A 17,469-nucleotide genomic window follows, 5' to 3' on the forward strand; every position below is an offset into this window, starting at 1 on the left:
AGGTCAGTCTCTCTATACTTTGGGTGGACAGGCGAGTTCTTCTTGGGGTAACTATGGCCCTCGCCGCACTAAACACCCGCTCTGATTCCACACTACTGGCCGGGCAGGACAGATTTTCCAGGGCAAACTCTGCTAGTTGCGGCCACAAATCCAGTTTGGCTGCTAAGTAGTACAGCGGTTCTTCAATGTAGGTTGGCAGTGTGCTGTCCAAGTATGAAACCATCTGCTGGTTCAGGTCCTGCTCCAGGTCTACCTGCTGCTAGTGAGTAGTTTTTTCACTATGCCGGTGAAGAAAGCTACTCATCAGCGAGTGTAGAATCAGGCTGCTGATCATGGAGCTGGTACTGCTCCTGCCACCACACCCCTTCCCAACAGCCATAGCAGTGGAATGTGAGCACAGAGGGCCCCCCCAGTCAGACCTGCGAGAGGATGGACGATGACGCAGATAGGCAGCAGCAAACTTACTACATAGGATGTCTCTGTAGTAGTTTGTCCTCCCTCTCAGTGGGTGTAAAAAAGGCCCCTATTCTGGACCGGTAGCGAGGTTCCAACAAGATGGAGAGCCAGAAGTCATCCCTCTTACGAATGGTGGCAATTCGACTGTCACTACACAAGCAAGTGAGCATACATCGGGAGATTTGCGCAAGTGACTCGGAAGGACTGCCTGCCTCCATCTCTACTGCATACTGCCAGGGTGTGTCTAGGTCCTCTGTCTCGTCTTCCTCATCACCCTGAAGCTCCTCTGGCTGCTCCTGCTCCTCCTCTCCTGTCACCTGAGTAGAAAAACCACCCATTTGGCTACACATTGCTTGTGCTCAAATTTTCTTCTCCTCCTCTACTAGTTCAGCCCCCACAGGGCTCATGTGGCCGTGAGATCTAGGCGCCACGTCTCCAGTCCCCTGACCAGCCATTGTTACCAGCATCTGTTCCAGGACATGAAGCAGTGAAATTTTGTCGATCAGCCTGTAGTCGGGCGACTGAAAAATAACATGTTGCAAACAAAGTTAGAGGTAGGTGGAGAGTCCTTAAAAATGATTTCAGGTATTTATGTCAAAAGCTTAGGGCAAGGACCTCAAAGGTAGTATTTTCCGAAATACTGCCTGTACCACGAGCCACACAAGAAAGGCAGCAGGAGATTAGAGAGATAAACAAGTGGCTCAAGAACTGGTGTAGGAAGGAGGGGTTTGGGTTCCTGGAGAACTGGGCTGACTTCTCTATCGGCTACAGGCTCTATCGTAGGGACGGGCTGCACCTCAATGGGGAAGGGGCAGCTGTGCTGGGAAGAAAGATGGCTAGAAGGTTGGAGGAGTGTTTAAACTAGGGACTGGGGGGATGGAAATTACAATATAGGAGGGGAATATAGGGCATATAGAGACCGGGGGCAAGGTAGTGGGACTGGGGGAGGAATGGAAGGAGGGACTAGAACAGTTCAGAAGGAAAGGTGTAGGGTAAAAAATCTACATAAAGCTCTCAAATGTATGTATACTAATGCCAGAAGCCTGACTAATAAAACTGGGGAGCTGTAATTAGTGATGTGTGAGGAGAACTAAGACATAGTGGGAATAACTGAGACATGGCTGGATGATAGCTATGACTGGGCAGTTAATGTACAAGGTTACAGTCTGTTTAGAAAGGATCGACAAAACCAGAGAGGGGGAGGGGTTTGCCTTTATGTAAAGTCTTGTCTAAAGCCTACACTCCGAGAAGATATAAGTGAGGGATATGAACATGTGGAGTCACTGTGGGTAGAGATACATGGAGCTAAAAACAACAATACATTTCTAATAGAAGTTTTCTATAAACCACCTAATATACCAGAGTCCACAGAAAATCTACTACTAAACGAGATAGACGAGGTGGCAAATCATAATAAGGTGGTTATTATGGGGGACTTCAACTACCCAGATATAGACTGGGAAACTGAAACTTGTATATCTCATAAAGGAAACAGGTTCTTGGCAATAGCCAAAGACAATTTCCTCTCCCAACTGGTTCAGGACCCGACTAGAGGGACGGCCATACTGGACTTAGTATTAACCAATAGGCCTGACAGAACAACAGACGTGCAAGTTGGGGGACACCTGGGAAATAGGTACAATAAAGTAATAACCTTCCAATTATCATTCAAAACAGCATTTCTACAGGGAGGAACAAAAATACCAAACTTCAAAAAAGCTAAATTTAGCCAACTAAGAGAGGCCATAGGCCTAACTAACTGGGACAAAGTCCTCAAAAATAAAAATACAGCCACAAAATGGGATATCTTTAAAAGCATCCTAAAATCTCATTGTGAGAGGTACATACCGTATGGGAATAAAAGGTTAAGGAACAAAAAGAAACCAATGTGGATAAATAGGACTGTAAAGAAAGCAATAAATGACAAAAAGAAAGCATATAAAACACTAAAACAGAAGGGTAGCACAGAAGCACTGAAAAACTATAACGAAAAAAATAGAACATGTAAAAAACAAATAAAAGTGGCCAAACTAGAGACCGAGAGATTAATTGCCAGAGAGAGTAAAACTAACCCTAAAATATTCTTCAATTATATAAATGTTAAAAAAGTATAAATCTGAAGGTGTCGGCCCTTTAAAGAGTAATGAGGGGGTAGTCGCAGAGAGCGACGAGGAGAAAGCAAAGCTGTTAAATATTTTTTTCTCCAGTGTATTCACTGAGGAAAATAAACTGTCAGTTGACATGCAGAATGTAAAAATAAATTCCCCATTAAAAGTGTCCTGTCTGACCCAGGAAGAAGTACATCAGCGACTTAAAAAGATTAAAATAGACAAATCGCCAGGACCGGATGGCATACACCCCCGTATCCTAAGGGAATTAAGTAATGTCATAGCCAGACCCTTATTTCTGATATTTGCGGACTCTATACTGACAGGGAATGTCCCACAGGATTGGCGCATGGCAAATGTGGTGCCAATATTCAAAAAGGGTCCAAAAACAGAGCCTGGAAACTATAGGCTTAAGTTTAACATCTGTTGTGGGTAAACTGTTTGAAGGTTTTCTGAGAGATGCTATTTTAGAGCATCTCAACGGAAATAAGCAAATAACTCCATATCAGCATGGCTTCGTGAAGGATCGGTCATGCCAAACTAATTTAATCAGTTTCTATGAGGAGGTAAGTTCTAGACTTGACAGCGGCGAATCAATGGATGTCGTATATCTGGACTTCTCCAAAGCATTTGACACTGTACCACATAAAAGGTTAGTATATAAAATGAGAATGCTTGGACTGGGAGAAAATGTCTGTATGTGGGTAAGTAACTGGCTCAATGATAGAAAACAGAGGGTGGTTATTAATGGTACACACTCAGATTGGTCACTGTCACTAGTGGGGTACCTCAGGGGTCAGTATTGGGCCCTATTCTCTTCAATATATTTATTAATGATCTTGTAGAAGGCTTGCATAGTAAAGTGTCAATTTTCGCAGATGACACTAAACTGTGTAAAGTAATTAACACTGAAGAGGAGAGTATACTCCTACAGAGGGATCTGGATAGATTGGAGGCTTGGGCAGATAAGTGGCAGATGAGGTTTAACACTGACAAATGTAAGGTTATGCACATGGGAAGGAATAATGCAAGTCACCCGTACATACTAAATGGTAAAACACTCAGTAACACTGACATGGAAAAGGATCTAGGAATTTTAATAAACAGCAAACTAAGCTGCAAAAACCAGTGTCAGGCAGCTGCTGCCAAGGCCAAGATAATGGGTTGCATCAGAAGGGGCATAGATGCCCGTGATAAGAACATAGTCCTACCACTTTACAAATCGCTAGTCAGACCACACATGGAGTACTGTGTACAGTTCTGGGCTCCTGTAAACAAGGCAGACATAGCAGAGCTGGGTCCAGAGGAGGGCAACTAAAGTAATAACTGGAATGGGGCAACTACAGTACCTTGAAAGATTATCAAAATTAGGGTTATTTACTTTAGAAAAAAGACGACTGAGGGGAGATCTAATTAATATGTATAAATATATCAGGGGTCAGTTCAGAGATCTATCCCATCATCTATTTATCCCCAGGACTGTGACTGTGACAAGGGGACATCCTCTGCGTCTGGAGGAAAGAAGGTTTGCACACAAACATAGAAAAGGATTCTTTACGGTAAGAGCAGTGAGACTATGGAACTCTCTGCCTGAGGAGGTGGTGATGGTGAGTACAATAAAGGAATTCAAGAGGGGCCTGGATGTTTTTTTGGAGCGTAATAATATTACAGGCTATAGCTACTAGAGAGGGGTTGTTGATCCAGGGAGTTAGTCTGATTGCCTGATTGGAGTCTGGAAGGAATTTTTTATTCCCCTAAAGTGGGGAAAAATGGCCTCACATGTTTTTTTTTTTGCTTTCCTCTGGATCAACTTGCAGGATGACAGGCCAAACTGGATGGACAAATGTCTTTTTTCGGCCTTATGTACTATGTTACTATGTTACTGAAATACACCCCTATAACCTTTCACCGGAAATACCTACAACAGTGCAGTGCGAATATATATTTTTTTTTTACTGAAATACGTCCCTATACGCTTTCACCAGAAATAACTGCAGAAATGAAATGCGTATATGTTTTTCTTGTAGTACTGATTAGTGTTGGGCGAGCACGTTCGGCCCGAGCATCGCTATGCTCGGCCGAATATCGCATGTGCTCGAGCGCGATGCTTGAGTCAGTGTATTTAACCTCTTCACGACCGCAATCTGTATATATACGTGATAGCTGCACATACCCCGTGCAGCTATCACGTGTATAGACGTCAAGCCAGCTCTTTATTCCAAGCGCTGCAAAGCGCTTGGATTAAAGCTTCTGCCCGAGCCCTGCTGCTGTCACGGACAGCATACAGTCTAGTAATGCCAGCAAGGGGCCGATCAGAGTGGCCCCTTGCCGGCAATCGATCCGATTGGTTAGTCTGTGCAGACTAACCAATCGGATCGCGGCAGTGTTAAAATGCCGGTTTCAGGCTCTGATCTGCGCTCTGCAGATCACAGCCTGAAATCGGTAATGTGTCCTGAAGCCCCCGATCTGTGCCCCCTTCTTGTCCTTCTTCTTACCCTGCCCCCGATGCGGTCCGCCCCCTCCTGCCCCGATCTGTAATAAATAAAATGCTGCGCCCTGCCCCCGATGCGTCCGCCCCCTCCTGCCGCCATCTGTAATAAGTAAAATGCTGCCCCCTGCCCCCGATGCGTCCGCCCCCTCCTGCCCTGATCTGTTATAAGTAAAATGCTGCCCCCGATGCGGTCCCCCTTCTGTGAGTGATGGCGGCGTCTCCATTCCTGAGCCGCCGCCATCAGCAGCGTGTGTCAGCTCTATGCTGACACTGCTGTAACCGCATAGATGCCGCAGTAGCGGCATCCATGGGGTTAATAGAGGGAGGGGGCTCCCTCTCTCTCAACCATCAGGGCTGCTGCGATTGCAGCGCCCGATGGTTGCCATGGCAACCGGACGCTTTGCAAAGGCGTCCGGTTGCCATGGCATAGGCGTCCGGTGCTGCCACCTACAGGCATCTGATTGTATTATACTTTGCAATGCAAAAGCATTGCAAAGTATAGTACAACCATCAGCCCCACTGGATCTTCAAGATCCAAGAGGGAACTGATAAAAAAAAATTGAAAATAATAAAAGTAAAAATAAATAAATAAAAATGTAAAAAAAAAAATCCTTTTCCTATAAAAAAAAACAAAAAAACTAACAAAAACCACACATATTAGGTGTCACCGCGTCCGTAGCGACCATCTCTATAAATATATCACATCATCAACCCCGTCCAATAAACACCATAAAAAATAAAAACGGTGTAAAAAAATAAGCCATTTTTGTCACCTTACATCACAAAAAGTGCAACAGCAAGCGATCAAAAAAGGCGTATATACCCCAAAATAGTACCAATCAAACCGTTACCTCATCCCGCAAAAAAAGCCCATATTTAAGACAATCGCCTAAAAAATAAAAAAGCTATGGCTCTCAGACTATAGAGACACTAAAACATCATTTTTTTGGTTTCAGAAATGTTATTATTGTGTAAAACTTAAATAAATAAGAAAAAGTATACATATTAGGTATTGCCACGTCCGTAACGATCTTCTCTATAAAACTGTCACATGACCTAACCCCTCAGATGAACGCTGTAAAAAAAAAAAAAAAAAAAGGTTCCAAAACAGACAATTTTTTGGCCACCTTGTCCCATAAAGTGTAATAATGAATGATCAAAAAATCCTATGTACCCAAAAATGGTACCAATAAAAACCTCAACTCTTTCTTCAAAAAATGAGCCCCTGCACAAGACGATCGGTAGAAAAATAAAAAACATATGGCGTTCAGAAAACCAATCCAGCAAAATCTGCCTTCCAAAAACCATACGGTGTTCCTTTCCTTCTGCGCCCTGCCGTGCGCCCTTACATCAGTTTACGACCACATGTTGGGTGTTTCTGTAAACCGCAGAATCAGAGTAATAAATATTGAGTTTTGTTTGGCTGTTAATTCTTAATGTGTTAAAGAAAAAAATGTAATAAAATAGAAAATCTGCTAAAAAAGTGAAATTTAGAAATTTCCTCTCCATTTTCCTTTAATTCTTGTGGAACACCTAAAGGGTTAATAACGTTTGTAAAATTGGTTTTAAGTAACTTGAGGGGTCTAGTTTCTACAATGGGGTCATTTATGGGGGTATCTACTATATAGGCCCCACAAAGTGACTTCAGACCTGAACTAGTCCTTAAAAAGTGGGTTTTGGTAATTTTCTTAAAAATTTTAAGAATTGCTTCTAAACTTCTAAGCCTTGTAACGTCCTAAAAAAATAAAATCACATTTCCAAAATGATGCCAACATAAAGTAGACATATGGGGAATGTTATGTAATAAATATTTTATGAGGTATCACTTTCTGTTTTAGAAGCAGAGAAATTGAAATTTAGAAAATTGCTAATTTTTATTTATTTTTGGTAAATTTGGGATTTTTTCATAAATAAAGGTGATATATATTGACTCAAATTTATGACTGTCATGAAGTACAATGTGTCACGAGAAAACAATCTCAGAATGGCGTGGATAAGTAAAAGTGTTCCAAAGCTATTACCACTTAAAGTGACGCATGTCAGATTTGTAAATTTTGACCTGGACACTGGGGCATCAATGACCTTTGGTCATGAAAGGGTTAAATATAATTTAGCCTCTATTTCTGAAGGGATTCGACCTCACAACCTTCTACATTACAGTCAAGAATGTTAACGACTATAGAGCTGCATGGCCCGTTACTTAACAAAAAATAAATAAATATGAGACTTCTGCTGTATAGGAATACTTACTAGTAGTAATTATTCCAATGCAGCAGAAGTCTCATATTTATTTTATTATTTAAGTAACTGCCCATGCAGCTCTATAGTGTAGTTGTTAACATTCTGGGCTGTAGTATAGAAGGTTGTGGGTTTCAATCCCATCAGAAACTTTTCTGAAATAGAGGCTAAATTAAATTTATATATATATATATATATATATATATATTTTGGTAATTGTAAAAAAATGTGTAATTACTAATATAAATAAATATATATATATATATATATATATATATATATATATACACTCACCTAAAGAATTATTAGGAACACCTGTTCTATTTCTCATTAATGCAATTATCTAGTCAACCAATCACATGGCAGTTGCTTCAATGCATTTAGGGGGGTGGTCCTGGTCAAGGCAATCTCCTGAACTCCAAACTGAATGTCAGAATGGGAAAGAAAGGTGATTTAAGCAATTTTGAGCGTGGCATGGTTGTTGGTGCCAGACGGGCCGATCTGAGTATTTCACAATCTGCTCAGTTACTGGGATTTTCATGCACAACCATTTCTAGGGTTTGCAAAGAATGGTGTGAAAAGGGAAAAACATCCAGTATGCGGCAGTCCTGTGGGCAAAAATGCCTTGTGGATGCTAGAGGTCAGAGGAGAATGGGCCGACTGATTCAAGCTGACAGAAGAGCAACGTTGACTGAAATAACCACTCGTTACAACCGAGGTATGCAGCAAAGCATTTGTGAAGCCACAACACGCACAACCTTGAGGCGGATGGGCTACAACAGCAGAAGACCCCACCGGGTACCACTCATCTCCACTACAAATAGGAAAAAGAGGCTACAATTTGCACGAGCTCACTAAAATTGGACTGTTGCAGACTGGAAAAATGTTGCCTGGTCTGATGAGTCTCGATTTCTGTTGAGACATTCAAATGGTAGAGTCCGAATTTGGCGTAAACAGAATGAGAACATGTATCCATCCTCTGATGGCTACTTCCAGCAGGATAATGCACCATGTCACAAAGCTCGAATGATTTCAAATTGGTTTCTTGAACATGGCCCCCACAGTCACCAGATCTCAACCCAATAGAGCATCTTTGGGATGTGGTGGAACGGGAGCTTCGTGCCCTGGATGTGCATCCCTCAAATCTCCATCAACTGCAAGATGCTATCCTATCAATATGGGCCAACATTTCTAAAGAATGCTTTCAGCACCTTGTTGAATCAATGCCACGTAGAATTAAGGCAGTTCTGAAGGCAAAAGGGGGTCCAACACCGTATTAGTATGGTGTTCCTAATAATTCTTTAGGTGAGTGTATATATATATATATATAATCATAGCAAGGAAAAATAAATAGTTCTATGTGTCAAAGTCGCAGACTAAGCAGCAGTCCTGGGAATAGGAGTCGATCGAACCTCCTTATCACATGCAATCAATAAAACCAGAGTCCAGGTCCGCGCTTCAAAGGAGATATAGTTTGGAAACGCCTTGTTAAAGGAAAGCACAGTTTAAATCGTATCCCACGCTGAAACTTCCCCACAGGCACATATCACACTGCCGACCGAAACTTCACAGGACAGCGGTAAACCTTTAAAAGATCAGCAACATAGTGCAGTACCCGGGTTTCGCCCAAAGGCCCCTGACGAAGCCTTTGGGCGAAACCCGGGTCGGGCAGCAATATTTCAGATGATTTTATACGATAATTTCCAGCAGTGCTGTTTTGAGTATAATAAAACCTTTATTCTTTGACATATTCACGGGTACTGCACTATGTTGCTGATCTTTTGAAGATTTACCGCTGTCCTGTGAAGTTTCGGTCGGCAGTGTGGCGTGTGCCTGTGGGGAAGTTTCAGCGTGGGATACGATTTAAACTGCGCTTTCCTTTAACAAGGCGTTTCCAAACTATATCTCCTTTGAAGCGCGGACCTGGACTCTGGTTTCATTGATATATAAAATCATACTTCTGATATGTATATATGAATGCATAATATGCGGGAAACTACTATTTTTCTATATATTGACATTATATAATATCCTATTCGGACCATTCAGAGTATGTGGATTTCATCGACAAGCAGTCATCCAATAATCTATGCTATATGGATCCACCACCAATCCCGTGGATTGGTGGTTGATCCATATAGCATAGATTATTGGATGACTGCTTGTCGATGAAATCCACATACTCTGAATGGTCCGAATAGGATATTATATAATGTCAATATATAGAACTAAGATAAACATGGAGAATCACAATATATGTGCAGTCTACATTTTAGTAAATTGATTTTTTATGGAAAGAGATTGATTGATCTTTATCATAAAAAAAGATTGATTTTTATTATTTTAAACAATGTATGTATATTGATAGAATGACAGTTATTATTTCACAATATGTGGTAAGAGATGACAAGTGTGTCATCTGGATACAAATTGAACACATCCTGAAAATAATGATAAAAAACACTATAAAAACCTAACTAAAGTTAATAGAGGAAAAATCCTTCAAGGACTTTACAATTTGAAGTGAGTTGCAACTTTTCCCCCAAAAAATGCATGTATCTTATAAAAACTGCATCGAAAACGCAACAAAAACGCAAATGGAAAAATTGAAGAATAATGTAATGGATGGAAGCTCGAATGAGTAAAAATATAGAGGGTGTATGTCAGAAAAGAAAAACTGACATTTAAAACGTTTATAATTGAAAGAAATGTTTTTGACATATACTCCATGTCTGATTTTTGAATTTTCCAACTAAGAGTATAAAAACCAACTAAACATGGAGTAGGGTCATTGCCACTGAAGAAGAGGAGAGGTGTCCTCGAAACGCGTTTGGTTTCCAGTGATCCGACCAAAGATCTAAATATGACCCATCTATAAGAAGATACTTTCTACATCTTATGGAACAACAGTGCACTGTAAATTCAACCGGCCGCAACAAGGTCTGAGCTATAGAAAGCCGGAAGAAAAATCAATGCACAAAACCCTAGTGCCGATACGTCACTTCCGGAGCGACGAATTCGTCTCTGAATCCACGTGGGACGCTGACCAAGCAACAGCCGGGACGCCGGCTTTCAGCAGGCCCCAGAATATCCGAGTGACCGACCGACACGAAGGAGAGGTAAGCCCACATAGTGGGTTGTTATCAAACATACTGTGAAACAACAGAGTGACTGACCGGTATAAAGGTAAGCCCACAAGGTGGGTTGTTACCAGATATAACTTAAATTGTCAAAGTCTGCTTGGGGTACAAAAGAAACGCTATACCCAAAGCTCACTACAATTGGAGTATCTATATCATTGGACCTTCTTCCGTTAAGGAGAGTAAGAAGGGGGATCTTTTTCCTTTTTTCCCATTTTGTGGATATGATGTGAATGATTATAAAAAAAGGACTTATAACACAGAAGAAGTTAATATTGACTCTGACATTACCTGTCATTATTGGCACCACATGGTGAATACTTACTGTCAATGTATGCATTTTTTTATCATTCTTAACCTTTTATGTACTTATTAATAAATTTGTGATCTGCACTTAAACATACGACTCCACGTGTTGAGAGTGCCAGTCTTTCAGTATTCTATATAGTGTGCAATTTAAGCTAGAAATACAGCTATAATTTTCTGGGTTTTAAAAAACACCCTTTTTGGGCAAAATACACAATTTAACAGCCCTTGCTGCATCTTCACGTGTGAAATTCAAGCGTTATATACTGCAGTCATATTCTGTTAGTAAAAGAAAAAACCCTTTTTGGGCAAAATACTTAATTTTGCAGCCTTTGCTGCATATGTCATTGTGAGAAACACCCTTTACATACTGTGGTTCTATTCTGCTATTAATAAAACACCCATTTTGAACAGAAATCTTTAATTGCGGCCTAGTCTGCATCTGTACGTGTGAGATACACCCTTTAGATACTGTGGTTCTATTATGCTATTAAAAAAACACCCATTTTGGGCATAAAATCATTAATTGCGACCTAGTCTGCATATGTCTTGTGAGATACACCCTTTAGATACTGTGGTTCTATTCTGCTATTAGAAAAACACTAATTTTGGGCAAAAATCTTAAATTGCGGCCTAGTCTACATCTGTACATGTAAGATACACCCTATAGATACTGTGGTTCTATTCTGCTATTAGTAAAACACCCATTTTGGGCAAAAATCTTAAATTGCGGCCTGCATCCACAAACGCCAGGTACACAATTGTCCAGCCAGGGCACAGTTCTGGAGGATGATGAGGTGGAGGATGAGGAGGAGGAGATGGAGGAGGAGGAACCATGTTCACAGCAGGGTGGCACCCAGACCAGCTCATGGCCATCACTGGTGCATGGCTGGGGGGATACAGAGGACACAGATGATATACCTCCCACAGAGGACAGCTTTTCGTTGCCTCTGGGCAGCCTGGCACACATGAGCGATTACATGCTGCAGTGTCTCCGCAACGACCACCGAGTTGTCAACATTCTAACTTGTGCTGATTACTGGGTGGTCACGCTGCTGGATCCCAGTTACAAGCACAACGTACCGTCCTTAATTCCGTCACTGGAGAGTGATCGTAAGATGCGGGAGTACAAGCGCACGCTGGTAGACGCGCTGCTGGTGGCATTCCCACCTGACAGCGGTGGCACAGTGGAAGCACAAGGTGAATACAGAGGAGGAAGAAGCGGTCGCCAATGCAGGTGGGGTACCGCCAGCACCTCAGAAGGCATGGTTTGCATGGCTTAAATGTGGAAAAGCTTTGTCAGCACGCCACAAAAACCAGCACCACCAGCTGATACAGTCCTGATCAAAAGTTTGAGACCACTTGAAAAATGGCAAAAAAACATATTTTACATTGTTGGATCTTAACAAGGTTCCAAGTAGAGCTTCAACATGCAACAAGAATAAATGAGAGTGAGACAAAACATTTTTTTAGCATTCAATTAATTGAAAATAACGATTAAACTGAAATAGGCTGTTTTTCAGCTGATCCAAATTTTAGGACCACATGCCTTTAAATGGCCAAATCTGTGCAAAGATGTGGATTCATTGTCATTTTCTGTCAGGTAGTCACACGTTGTGATGGCAAAGGCAAAAAAACCTCTCCCTTTTTGTACGTGGTCGGGTTGTTGAACTGCATAAGTAGGGTCTCTCACAGCGCGCCATCGCTGCTGAGGTGGCACGCAGTAAGACAGTTATTAAATTTCTTAAATGATCCTGAGGGTTATGGAACAAAAAAGTCAAGTGGAATTTCATCAGCACTGAGCCGGAGGATTCAATTGGCTGTCCGTCAAGACACTGGATGATCCTCGACCCAAATTAAGGCCCTTACTGGTGCTGACTGCAGCCCCATAACCATCAGACGGCATCTGAGACTGAAGGGCTTCAAAAACAAAAACGTCTTCAAAGACCTCGTCTCCTTGAACGCCACAGAACTGCTCGTTTGGACTTTGCAAGAGAGCACCAAACATGGGACATTCAAAGGTGGAAGAAAGTTTTATTCTCTGATGAGAATTTTTTTTACCTTGATGGTCCTGATGGTTTCCAACGTTACTGGCATGACAAGCAGATCCCACCTGAGATGTTTTCTATGCGCCACAGTGGAGGGGGCGCCATAATGGTCTGGGGGTGCTTTTGCCTTCAGTGGAACAATGGCGCTTCAGGAAGTGCAGGGGCGTCAAACGGCCGCTGGCTATGTCCAGATGTTGCAGAGAGCATTCCTCGTCTGTGTGGTAACGACTGGGTTTTTCAACAGGCCAACGCTACAGTACACAATGCCCGCAGGACAAGGGACTTTTTCCAGGAGAATAACATCACTCTTTTGGCCTATCCTGCGTGTTCCCCTGATCTAAATCCAATTGAGAACCTTTGGGGATGGATGGCAAGGGAAGTTTACAAAAATGGACAACAGTTCCAGACAGTAGATGGCCTTCGTGCAGCCGTCTTCACCACTTGGAGAAATGTTCCCACTCACCTCATGGAAACTCTTGCATCAAGCATGCCGAAACAAATTTTTGAAGTGATAAACAATAACAGCGGAGCTACTCATTACTGAGTTCATGTTTGGAAGTTGGATTTTTGTTTTGGGGAAGTTTAGTTATTTTTTTGAGGTGTGGTCCTAAACTTTTGATCAGCTGAAAAACAGCCTGTTTCAGTTTATTCGTTGTTTTCATTAAATTGACTGCTCAAAAAATGTTTTGTCTCGCTCCCATTTCTTCTTGTTGCATGTTGAAGCTCTACTTGGAACCTTGTTAAGATCCAGCCATGCTAAATATGATTTTTTGCAATTTTTCAAGTGGTCTTAAACTTTTGATCAGGACTGTATGTATCGTCTTAGCAGGAGGCAGCATTTCAGCAACATGGTGAAGCAGTATATGTGCACACGCCTACACGTACTGCATAACGGATCTGCCCCCTTCAACTACTGGGTCTCCAAATTGGGCACATGGCCTGAGCTTGGCCTTTACGCCTTGGAGGTCCTGGCCTGCCTTGCAGCCAGTGTATTGTCTGAATGTGTTTTTAGCACGACTGGAGGGGCTAATCACAGGTTATATTTCCCAATGTTTTGGGGTGTAGCCTAAATTATTAAAATATAAATAAATTTAAAACCAAAAAGCAGTGTAGGCTACCTCCTCCTTCTCCACCGCCGCTTCCACCTACCCCGCCACATCCACCGCCTCCTCAACCTCCTACTCCATATTGACCTCGTCCTCCTAGATCAAGATTATTATTTTTTATTTTTACGTATTTTATGTTATTTAAAGTCATTTCCCTATCCACATTTGTTTGCAGAGCACTTGCCATGCTCTTAACCACATTTTGATGCCATTTGCAGCCCTCTAGCCATTTCCATTTCATTTGTACAGCCATTTTAGTGCTCAAAAGTTCGAGTCCCCATTGACTTCAATGGGGTTTGGGTTCGGGGTCAAGTTCGGGTCCCGAACTAGAACTTTTTTGTTTGTGAAGTTCGGCCGAACATCCAGGTGTCCACTCAACTCTAATTATATATTCTAAATGTATAATAATATATGTAAATATATTATGGCTAAAAAGTTAAATATATGTTGAAATAAAATTTAGCCTCTATTTCTGAAAAGTTTCTGATGTGATTCGAACTTGCAACCTTCTACATCTACAGACCGGTCCTGACCGAATTGGCAGACATCAAAACCGAGATCTCCCAAGTGGGGCATAGAGTCGAGGCACTGGAGCAAGCAGCGCATGACCTGAGATCGCATGCCACTGGGGTGACTGAATGCCTTAGCGGGCACGCTGAAGAGCTTAACAGAGCCTTCTCAATGCTGGAGGATCAAGAAAACCGCAGCAGACGGCGTAATATTCAGATAAAAGGCCTACCCGAATCTTGGGCGGCCGAATCGCTACGTAAAGTGGCCATGGAAATATTCGCAGACCTACTGGACTCTGATTCAGATGCGACAATTACAATAGAGCGCATACACAGAGCATTGAGACCCCAGCCGAAACCAAATGAGAGGCCGAGAGATGTGGTTTGCGGCCTACTGTCCTTTGTAGACACAGCGCGGGTCATGGAGGCGGCACGTACTAAAGGCCGAATTGTGTATGGAGGTATATACTGGATGCACTGCGAGCGAAAAAAATTCCATACACTTGGATGTACCCGTTTGGAATATCCATACATAAGAATGGAAAACGCATCGCCATACATACACCGGATGATTTGGACAAGGCGTGGGAGCACATTGGTATCGAACCCATCGACATTCCTACGTGGCTACCGGTGACGCTCCCGATCCTACCACAGCTGGAACCCTGGAGAAGAGTCCAACGCACCAAGACCGGCAAAGCGAACAAGTACCTGATGGGATCAACAGACCTTCCACCCTGAGGACTTATCATGCCAAGTTCTGGTCCAGTATTGATGGGAGCACGGGAGGGTCCCGGCGGTGTTTTTTTCATGATAGATAGTCCCTACACTTTGGTGCATATATTGTACACTTTGGTACATATATTGCATAAAGTGGAATCTACTGCCCCTTGACCACAAGTTTTGGGGACCTGCAGCTAGACGGCTGTATACCCCTGGGGCTAAGGATAGCCACTGACCCCAATGAGTGTTCCGGCGCATTTTGCACCTTCTTTTGCACCTTCTTTGTTGTTGTTCTATATTAAGGAACCCCTGATAAATGTTCTCAGCTCCTGATTACCTGACAGTCCACACATATGTAGCCTAGGTAATAATGTGCTCCTGTTAAATATATTCAGCATTTTCCTGAAGGATAGCAGTTAGAGTGCCTGATAAGCACTGTGTTTTGTTTAACTTAATGTACCCAGCATACTTACTGTATCTAGCAGGCCTAATGTATTCAGCATACCTAATGTATTCAGTATATTTGATGTACTCAGCATAGGTATATATAATAGGTATATTTATGAAGGTCAGATATAAGTACACTCATGTTTAATGTTATTAATGTTCTTTTGCCTGAAAGCCTTGATTTGAGGCGCCACTTTAAGATATGTTCTTATCTAATGTACTCAGCATACCTATACCTAACAAGCATAAACTTCTACTTAGCCCATCCCCCCCTCCCTTGTCCCCCCCATACCTCCTCCCCCTCCCCTCCCCCACCTCCTTACCTAAGGTCTAGGAATTTAGTAGAGGATATTGGTCACTAAAAATAGTGTTAATATTTATGGCTTTGATGTCTGGGCAACACGACCAGGCTAGAAGTACAGTACAGACCAAAAGTTTGGACACACCTTCTCATTTAAAGAGTTTCCTTTATTTTCATGACTATGAAAATTGTAGATTCACACTGAAGGCATCAAAACTATGAATTAACACATCTGGAATTATATACATAACAAACAAGTGTGAAACAACTGAAAATATGTCATATTCTAGGTTCTTCAAAGTAGCCACCTTTTGCTTTGATTACTGCTTTGCACACTCTTGGAATTCTCTTGATGAGCTTCAAGAGGTAGTCCCCTGAAATGGTTTTCACTTCACAGGTGTGCCCTGTCAGGTTTAATAAGTGGGATTTCTTGCCTTATAAATGGGGTTGGGACCATCAGTTGCGTTTAGGAGAAGTCAGGTGGATACACAGCTGATAGTCCTACTGAATAGACTGTTAGAATTTGTATTACGGCAAGAAAAAAGCAGCTAAGTAAAGAAAAACGAGTGGCCATCATTACTTTAAGAAATGAAGGTCAGTCAGTCAGCCGAAAAATTGGGAAAACTTTGAAAGTAAGGGCTATTTGACCATGAAGGAGAGTGATGGGGTACTGCGCCAGATGACCTGGCCTCCACAGTCACGACCTGAACCCAATCGAGATGGTTTGGGGTGAGCTGGACGGCAGAGTGAAGGCAAAAGGGCCAACAAGTGCTAAGCATCTCTGGGAACTCCTTCAAGACTTTTGGAAGACCATTTCAGGGGACTACCTCTTGAAGCTCATCAAGAGAATGCAAGAGTGTGCAAAGCAGTAATCAAAGCAAAAGGTGGCTACTTTGAAGAACCTAGAATATGACATATTTTCAGTTGTTTCACACTTGTTTGTTATGTATATAATTCCACATGTGTTAATTCATAGTTTTGATGCCTTCATAGTCATGAAAATAAAGAAAACTCTTTGAATGAGAAGGTGTGTCCAAACTTTTAATCTGTACTGTATATTTGTGTTTTACCCCCTTGTTATCCACATTCATCACTGAAAACACTGACTTGTTCTACTGAATGCTACTGTTCTCTATATCTCTATCTTCTCTCAATTTCTCTTCTTTTCTCTTCTCCCCTCCCCCCCTTCCTATTGGTATCCCACTAAGATCCTTTAGTGTACCCCTAGACGTGTTCACAGATAATAATTCTGTCCTAGAAATAGATAGCTTACCCACTGAGATGACTGATATAGTGGCCTCTACATTCAATGTGAAAGGTCTTAATTCACCTCAGAAACGGGGTCAAGTTATGCTTGCTCTCAAGAAAATGGGTTCCCATGTAGTGTTTCTTCAGGAAACTCACCTCCGCCATGGGAAAATGCCAAGACTGCCGAAGCGTCCGTTTGCACACTGGCTACACAGCGTACAACCAGTTTCTGCCTCTAAAGGAGTTGCCATAGCAATGCATCAATCTGTTCCATTTACCTTTCTACAGCAACACACAGATGCAGACGGACGACTTCTGTTAGTCAAAGGCTTAATAGCAGATCGCAAG

This window comes from Bufo bufo, chromosome 8, assembly GCF_905171765.1.
Source record: "Bufo bufo chromosome 8, aBufBuf1.1, whole genome shotgun sequence".
Lineage (NCBI taxonomy): Eukaryota > Metazoa > Chordata > Amphibia > Anura > Bufonidae > Bufo > Bufo bufo.